This window comes from Bufo bufo, chromosome 1, assembly GCF_905171765.1.
Source record: "Bufo bufo chromosome 1, aBufBuf1.1, whole genome shotgun sequence".
Classification (NCBI taxonomy): domain Eukaryota; kingdom Metazoa; phylum Chordata; class Amphibia; order Anura; family Bufonidae; genus Bufo; species Bufo bufo.
Window position 1 is genome coordinate 113,767,246 of NC_053389.1, and position 9,316 is coordinate 113,776,561.

Below are 9,316 nucleotides of genomic sequence, written 5' to 3' on the forward strand. Positions count from 1 at the left end.
GGGCAGTGTGGGGGAAATTACTGTGTGGGGGGCAGTGTGGGGGAAATTACTGTGTGGGGGGCAGCATGGGGGGCATTGCTATTGGGGAGGCACTGTAGAGGCCAGTCTATTATTTCTGGGGACACTATAGAGGGATTATTACCTGGAGCACAATATAGGGTGTTATTATTACTCGGGCACTCTAGGGGACATTATTACTGCTGTGGACACTATAGGAACATTTGGGGTCATTTATCAAACTGGTGTAAAGTATAACTGGCTTAGTTGCCCATAGCAACCAATCAGATTCCACCTTACATTTTTGACAGCTCTTTTGGAAATCCAGATCTACTTTACACCAGTTTGATAAAGGACTCCAATTATGTCTATTAGGGTAACTATTTTTTCAGCAGTATAGTACCTGGGGCATTGGGGGGCACAACGGGCACAGGTATTGGGGGTGGCAGCAGGATGACACTGTGGGGACACCAGGATGGAGAGGTTGATAGAAAAATTTAGAAATCTAACGTGTCTGTGTTACAAACTCTGTAGAGGCGAGATGCGGCTGAAAGAATTACTCATGGCGGTCTAACGGAGAAGAAGAGGAAAGAGAAAGTCTACATGACAGGAGATGTCCCTGGATGTAGGAGGTATGTGGTCAAGTATTTGGGGGGGGGGGGGGCCAGAGAAATGACCCGCCCCGGGTGCCAAACACCCTGGGCACGCCACTGGGTGGGGGTCTGACACCCGGGAATAGGGATCAACCGATATTGATATCTAAGATTAAATATTTATACTTAAAGCGAACCTTTCACCAGGATTTCACCTAATAAACTATTACCAGTACCTTATAGATTATCCTCATTCTGTTTAAATGCATTCTTGTCCCGCTTTCCTGGGATGTATATTAATGAAAAAAACTACTTCTAAAGTCCTTGTCTCCAGCTCCTGCAGTCACTCCGGGCTGTAACTCCCCTGCCCTAAACCCTCCTCTAACTAGTGTAACTGACACCCGGCTCAGTCGCCGGGACCGCGCTTGTACTGGCGTCCGTCCCCGATGCCTCCCTGTCTTCTGTTCTTCAGGCGCGTGCCTGAATAGAAGACAGGGAGGCATCGGGGACGGACGGCGCATGCGCGATTCACTTACAGGATCGCGCTTCAGTCCGCGCGATAGACGGGATCGCGCTGCTGATGAGACCAACGGCGCATGCGCCGCCAGTACAAGCGCGGTCCCGGCGACTGAGTCGGGTGTCAGTTACACTAGTTAGAGGAGGGGTTAGGGCAGGGGAGTTACAGCCCGGAGTGAGGGAAGGGCTACCCCCTTGACTTCTAGCGTGACTGCAGGAGCTGGAGACAAGGACTTTATAAGTCGTTTTTTTCATCAATATACATCCCAGGAAAGCGGGACAAGAATGCATTTAACCACCTCAGCTCCCCTAGCTTAAACACCCTTAATGACCAGGCCACTTTTTACACTTCTGACCTATACTACTTTCACCGTTTATTGCTCGGTTATGCAACTTACTACCCAAATGAATTTTACCTCCTTTTCTTCTCACTAATAGAGCTTTCATTTGGTGGTATTTCATTGCTGCTGACATTTTTACTTTTTTTGTTATTAATCGAAATTTAAAGATTTTTTTGCAAAAAAATGACATTTTTCACTTTCAGTTGTAAAATTTTGCAAAAAAAAACGACATCCATATATAATTTTTTCTCTAAATTTATTGTTCTACATGTCTTTGATAAAAAAAAATGTTTGGGTAAAAAAAAAAAAATGGTTTGGGTAAAAGCATTTACAAACTATGGTACAAAAATGTGAATTTCCGCTTTTTGAAGCAGCTCTGACTTCCTGAGCACCTGTCATGTTTCCTGAGGTTCTGCAATGCCCAGACAGTACAAACACCCCACAAATGACCCCATTTCGGAAAGTAGACACCCTAAGGTATTCGCTGATGGGCATAGTGAGTTCATAGAACTTTTTATTTTTTGTCACAAGTTAGTGGAAAATTATGATTTTTTTTCTTACAAAGTCTCATATTCCACTAACTTGTGACAAAAAATAAAAACTTCTATGAACTCACTATGCCCATCAGCGAATACCTTGGGGTGTCTTCTTTCCAAAATGGGGTCACTTGTGGGGTAGTTATACTGCCCTGGAATTCTAGGGGCCCAAATGTGTGGTAAGTAGTTTGAAATCAAAATGTGTAAAAAATGGCCGGTGAAATCCGAAAGGTGCTCTTTGGAATGTGGGCCCCTTTGCCCACCTAGGCTGCAAAAAAGTGTCACACATGTGGTATCGCCGTATTCAGGAGAAGTTGGGCAATGTGTTTTGGGGTGTCTTTTTACATATACTCATGCTGGGTGAGAGAAATATCTTGGCAAAAGACAACTTTTCCCATTTTTTATACAAAGTTGTCATTATAGAGAGATATTTATCTCACCCAGCATGGGTATATGTAAAATGACACCCCAAAACACATTGCCCAACTTCTCCTGAGTACGGCGATACCAGATGTGTGACACTTTTTTGCAGCCTAGATGCGCAAAGGGGCCCACAATCCTTTTATGAGGGCATTTTTAGACATTTGGATCCCAGACTTCTTCTCACGCTTTAGGGCCCCTAAAATGCCAGGGCAGTATAACTACCCCACATTTACCCCATTTTGGAAAGAAGACACCCCAAGGTATTCAATGAGGGGCATGGCGAGTTCATAGAAATTTTTTTTTTTTGGCGCAAGTTAGCGGAAATTGATTATTTATTTATTTTTCTCACAAAGTCTCCCTTTCCGCTAACTTGGGACAAAAATTTCAATCTTTCATGGACTAAGTATGCCCCTCACGGAATACCTGGGGGTGTCTTCTTTCCGAAATGGGGTCACATGTGGGGTATTTATACTGCCCTGGCATTCTAGGGGCCCTAAAGCGTGAGAAGAAGTCTGGAATATAAATGTCTAAAAATTTTACGCATTTGGATTCCGTGAGGGGTATGGGGAGTTCATGTGAGATTTTATTTTTTGACACAAGTTAGTGGAATATGAGACTTTGTAAGAAAAAAATATATATATTTCCGCTAACTTGGGCCAAAAAAATGTCTGAATAGAGCCTTACAGGGGGGTGATCAATGACAGGGGGGTGATCAATGACAAGGGGGTGATCAGGGAGTCTATATGGGGTGATCACCCACCTATAAGGCTCCATTCAGATGTCCGTATGTGTTTTGCGGATCCGATCCATGTATCAGTGGATCCGTAAAAATCATACGGACATCTGAATGCAGCCTTACAGGGGAGTGATCAATGACAGGGGGGTGATCACCCCATATAGACTCCCTGATCACCCCCCTGTCATTGATCACTCCCCTGTAAGGCTCCATTCAGACGTCCGCATGATTTTTACGGATCCACTGATACATGGATCGGATCCGTAAAAATCATGCGGACGTCTGAATGGAGCCTTACAGGGGAGTGATCAATGACAGGGGGGTGATCAGGGAGTCTATATGGGGTGATCACCCCCGTCATTGATCACCCCCCTGTAAGGCTCCATTCAGACGTCCGCATGATTTTTACGGATCCGATCCATGTATCAGTGGATCCGTAAAAATCATGCGGACGTCTGAATGGAGCCTTACAGGGGAGTGATCAATGAAAGGGGGGTGATCAATGACAGGGGGGTGATCAGGGAGTCTATATGGGGTGATCAGGGGTGATCAGTGGTTCATAAGGGGTTAATAAGTGACAGGGGGGGAGTGTAGTGTAGTGGTGTTTGGTGCTACATATTACTGAGCTGCCTGTGTCCTCTGGTGGTCGATCCAAACAAAAGGGACCACCAGAGGACCAGGTAGCAGGTATATTAGACGCTGTTATCAAAACAGCGTCTAATATAACTGTTAGGGGTTAAAAAAATCACATCTCCAGCCTGCCAGCGAACGATCGCCGCTGGCAGGCTGGAGATCCACTCTCTTACCTTCCGATCCTGTGAACGCGCGTGCCTGTGTGCGCGCGTTCACAGGAAATCTCGCGTCTCGCGAGATGACGCATATATGCGTGATCCTGCGTTAGGCGGTCCGGAGGCGGTTAAACAGAATGAGGATAATCTATAAGGTACTGGTAATAGTTTATTAGGTGAAATCCTGGTGAAAGGTTCGCTTTAATATTTTTGTTGTTTTTTTAAATTTTATTTAATAACTATTTCCCCTTAGGGGCTAGAACCTGGGATCTTTTAATCCCTTGTCCTATTCCCCCTAGTAGAGCTCTATTAGGGTGAATAGGACTTCACACTCTCCCTGCTGCCCTGTGCATAGTACACATGCCAGCAGGGAGCTGACTATGGCAGCCAGGGCTTCAGTAGCATCCTGGCTGCCATGGTAACTGATCAGAGCCCCAGGATTACACTGCTGGGGCTCCGATCAGAAGCTGCCACTGCCACCAATAAAGATAACTTGCCCATTAATTCAAATATAGCGACACCTGACCTCTATGAGAGGTAGCTGCGATCCGTGGCAGTTAACCCCTCAGGTGCGGCAGGGGTTAACTGCCGCGGATCGCAGCTACCTCTCATAGAGGTCGGGTGCAGCTATATGATTCACCCGCCTCCTATATTTGAATTAATAACTGAGTTAACATCATTGTTGGCGCAGGGGGGGGGGGGGGGGACTGCTTCCTTCTCCCCTGTGCTGCTGAGGGAACATTGATCGCGTTGATAGCAGCACGATCCATGTTCGCGATTCATTATCGGCATATCGGCAAGGTTAGATGCTCATACCGATAACTTTTAAAATCCTGAATATCGGCCGATAATATCGGTAAATCCGATAATCGGTCGATCTCTACCTTGGACCACTGCTGATCAGCTGTTTGAGAAGGCAGCGGGGCTCCTGTGAGCCCTGTGCCCTTCTCTGTGATTTTTGTGGGCCATGTGACGTCACGTTCATTGATCAAGTGGCCTAGGAGCAGCTCAGCCCCATAGAGGTGAAAGGGGCTGAACATGATACCAAGCACTGCCGCTATAGGATGTACGGCGCTGAGCCTGGTGAGCCGTGAGGAGGCCGGGGCACTACTGCCAGCACTTCAATAAACTTATCCTTTTGAATATGCAGGAAACCTTTCCTTCACTTTGGATATTGTTTAGGCTGGGGGACTGGGTGGTTCATCTAGGACAGGGGTCTCCAAACCCCGGCCCGCGGGCCAGAACCGGCCCGCTTGTGCGTTCGATCCGGCCCGCCCGCAGCTGGCAGGTTGCAGGAACCAAATCCGCACAACCGCCCATGCTGTCACGCTTGTGTTGTGTGTTCGATTCCGCGCCCGCCCGCAGCTGACAGGTTGCAGGAACGAAAGCCGCACAACCGCCCATGCTGTCACGCTGTGCTTTTTGATTGGCTGCTGGGACCGCCGATGTCCCGGCAACCAGTGACGTCACAGGTGCGGCACCTCCCCTCTTCCCGCCCGCTGTTTGAAATAACAAATCCACGTGTGTAGCAGCGGGCGGGAGTCGGGACTCAGGAGTCCAAGAAGAAAAAAAAAAGAAGAGGAGCAGAAGCCGGCTACAGCGGAGGCAAGTGTTGCACAACGCTGATGGGGACACAATGGGGAACGCTGACATTGCTGTGCTGCGCTGATGGGGACACAAGCTGCTGAGGACACATACTGATGGGGATATTGCTGTGCTGCTGGGGACACTGCTGATGGGGACTTTGCTGTGCTGATGGGGACATTGCTGTTCTGATGGGGACACCGTTGATGAGGACACGGGTGTCCCCATCAATGGTGTCCCCATCAGCACAGCAATGTCCCCATCAGAGGTGTCCCCATCAGCGATGATGGGCACACTGCTGATGGGGACAATTCTGTTCTGATGGGGACATTGCTGGGGACACCGCTGTTTGGCACACTGCTGATGGGGACATGGGTGTCCACATCAATGGTGTCCCCATCAGGATAGCAATGTCCCCATCAGCGGTAACCCCATAATCGATGTCCCCATCAGCACAGCAATGTCCCCATCAGAGGTGTCCCCATCAGCGGTGATGGGGACACATGCTGCTGGGGACACCGCTGACAGGGACATTGCTGTGCTGATGGGGATGTTGCGGTGGACACTGCTGATGGGGACATTGCTGTTCTGATGGGACATTGCTGGGGACACCGCTGATGGGGACATGGGTATCCCCATCAGCGGTGACCCATCATGGGTTTCCACATCAGCACAGCGGCGTCCCCATCAGCAATGATGGGGACGCTGCTAATGTGGAAACTGCTGATGTGAACATTGCTGTGCTGATGGGGACATTGCTGAGGACACCGCTGATTGGCACACTGCTGATGGGGACAAAGGTGTCCCCATCAATGGTGTCCCCATCAGTACAGCAATGTCCCCATCAGCGTCCCCATTCTGATGGGGACATTGCTGTTCTGATGGGGACACCACTGATAGGGACACGGGTGTCCCCATCAACCGCGTCCCCAAAGGCAGTGTCCCCATCAGTGGTGTCCCCATCAGCTGCTAATGGGGACTCCGCTGATGGGGACATTGCTGTTCTGATGGGGACATCATTAATGGGGACATTGCTGTGCTGATGCTGACATTGCTGTTCTGATGGGGACATTGCTGTGCTGATGGGGACACCGCTGATGGGGACATTGCTGTGCTGATGGGGACACCGCTGATGGGGACATTGCTGTGCTGATGGGGACAACGCTGATAGGGACACGGGTGTCCCCATCAATGGTGTCCCCATCAGTGGTGTCCCCATCAGCACAGCAATGTCCCCAACAGCAGCGTCCCCATCAGTGGTGTCCCCATCAGCACAGCAATGTCCCCAACAGCAGCGTCCCCATCAGTGGGTGTCCCCATGATGGGAATATTGTTTTTCTGATGGGAATATTGTTTTTTTGATGGGAATATTTTTTTTTTTATGGGAATATTGCTTTTCTGATGGGGACATTGCTGTTCTGATTTGGCCATTGCTGTTCTGATGGGGACACCGCTGATAGGGACACGGGTGTCCCCATCAATGGTGTCCCCATCAGCCGCGTCCCCAACAGCAGTGTCCCCATCAGTGGTGGCCCCTATCAGCTGCTAATGGGGACTCCGCTGATGGGGACATTGCTGTTCTGATGGGGACATCGTTGATGGGGACATTGCTGTGTTTAAGGGTGACACGGCTGATGGGGACATTGCTGTGCTGATGCTGACATTGCTGTGCTGATGCTGACATTGCTGTGCTGATGCTGACATTGCTGTGCTGATGGGGACATTGCTGTGCTGATGGGGACATTGTTGTGCTGATGCTGACATTGCTGTGCTGATGCTGACATTGCTGTGCTGATGGGGACATTGCTGTGCTGATGGGGACATTGCTGTGCTGATGGGGACATTGCTGTGCTGATGGGGACATTGTTGTGCTGATGCTGACATTGCTGTGCTGATGCTGACATTGCTGTGCTGATGCTGACATTGCTGTGCTGATGCTGACATTGCTGTGCTGATGGGGACATTGCTGTGCTGATGGGGACATTGCTGTGCTGATGGGGACATTGCTGTGCTGATGGGGACATTGCTGTGCTGATGGGGACATTTTTGTGCTGATGGGGACACCGCTGATAGGGACACGGGTGTCTTTGCGTTGTTTTGCTAAAGTTTTTTCTCTTTTGTTCTCAGTCATATCATGCTGATTACAAAAACGATCCATGTAAAATATATACATTTAATTTAATACATAACTGATTTTTTTTTCCGGCCCCCGAATACTTGTAAAATCTTCAATGTGGCCCTCCTGTTGAAAAGTTTGGAGACCCCTGATCTAGGACATGGAATGTCCATGTGTGACTGCTGTCCACACTACTGACTGTACATAACAGATACAGTTATCAACTAAATGAGTTGCTTAAGGAGAAACAATTTGATATAGTGCAGTGCACAATACTGTTCTGTTTAGCATACTGTTACTGTATTGTGTGCTATAATGCATATATTCATGTGTGCGAGACTGAAAAATGAACAAGTAATATCTCCAGCTCTAGGGTGGGCCCCCAAAATCAATTCCACTGGTGAGCCCTAGGCGCCCCAGTCTGACATTGCCCCACCCCCTGCACAAGTGGTACATGATACAGTAGATTGACTGCGCTACATACCGTACTCCTGCGGTATGCCAGACCTTGCAGGGGAATTATGTGTGAGGTCACGGCGTGAGCAATACTTGGGCCGAGGTAAATACAGTTCTGGTTACTCACGGTTTGTCGTCCCTGGGCAGGCTCGCATAAGTGAAAAGGAGAATGAATTAACCCCTCCAGAGCGTTTATCTTGGGGGGAGACATGGGGGCAATGACACCTCAGGTAGGCTTAAAGTTAGGGGTTGTTTAGGGGCCTTGTTTCTCTTCCCTGTATCTCTTTTCCCGCCCTTTTTCTATTTCAGGTAAAATCACCTCAGAAATCGTCTTACCTGCATTCTAGAAGATTTCAGCTGCTGCGAGTCAAGAGGGCAGCTGATTGGTTGCTGCCTGTTGCTGGGGGAGATTTCCAGCTCCCTGATTTGTTGTTGGTTTAGCGGCGGGAATCTGTTCCCCTTTATATTTCCAGGTTCGGCGGAGCTGGCTCAGAAGTGCCTGAAGAGCTGACCAGCGTCCCACCCCCCCCCCCCCTTCCCTTATTTTTTCACTGTGTCATCTGTCGCTGGGCTTTATTAGAGGGGTAGTGTCGCTCAGCTCATGCTGAGTGGATCTTGGTCTTTATATGGTGTGACAAACTGCCATTTGCCACTGGGCATTGTAGAGGACTTATGGCTAGCCTCCTGCCCTACGACTATGGCCCCGGGACATATTACCCTTCAAGAACAGAACTATGCCGCATGTCTGGACTGTTCTTAGGACCGAACGCGGTCAGCGGTGTATACTAAAGAATCTATGGAACTGTTTTGGGCAGGAAATTGTGCTTGCGGTCGGTCATAAAGGACTTCCACTAAACTTTTGATCCGCTGGAGGGATTTGTGTGATTTTTGGAAGTGTTTATGTTTGATGTATGCTGAGTTTAAATATGTAATTTTTATGGAGATGGAATGTATGGTTTTAAAGTTACAGTGTATGTTTAAAAACTGTATTTTTACTGTCTGTGATAGTTATGTTAGTCCATAATTATATCCCAGACAGAAGGGAGGATTTTGTGTATTCGGGTGGGGATTCCTCTCCTATTGTTCCCACATGTGTATTGGTGATCTCCCTTTGTCCTGGGAGATAATTGAATTGGACTTCATGTGTCTCCAGGGCAGAGAGGAGGAAACCATGATGCATTGTGGGGACCTGCATAAATACGGGCGGGTAGCCCTCAATAAAGAGTTCAG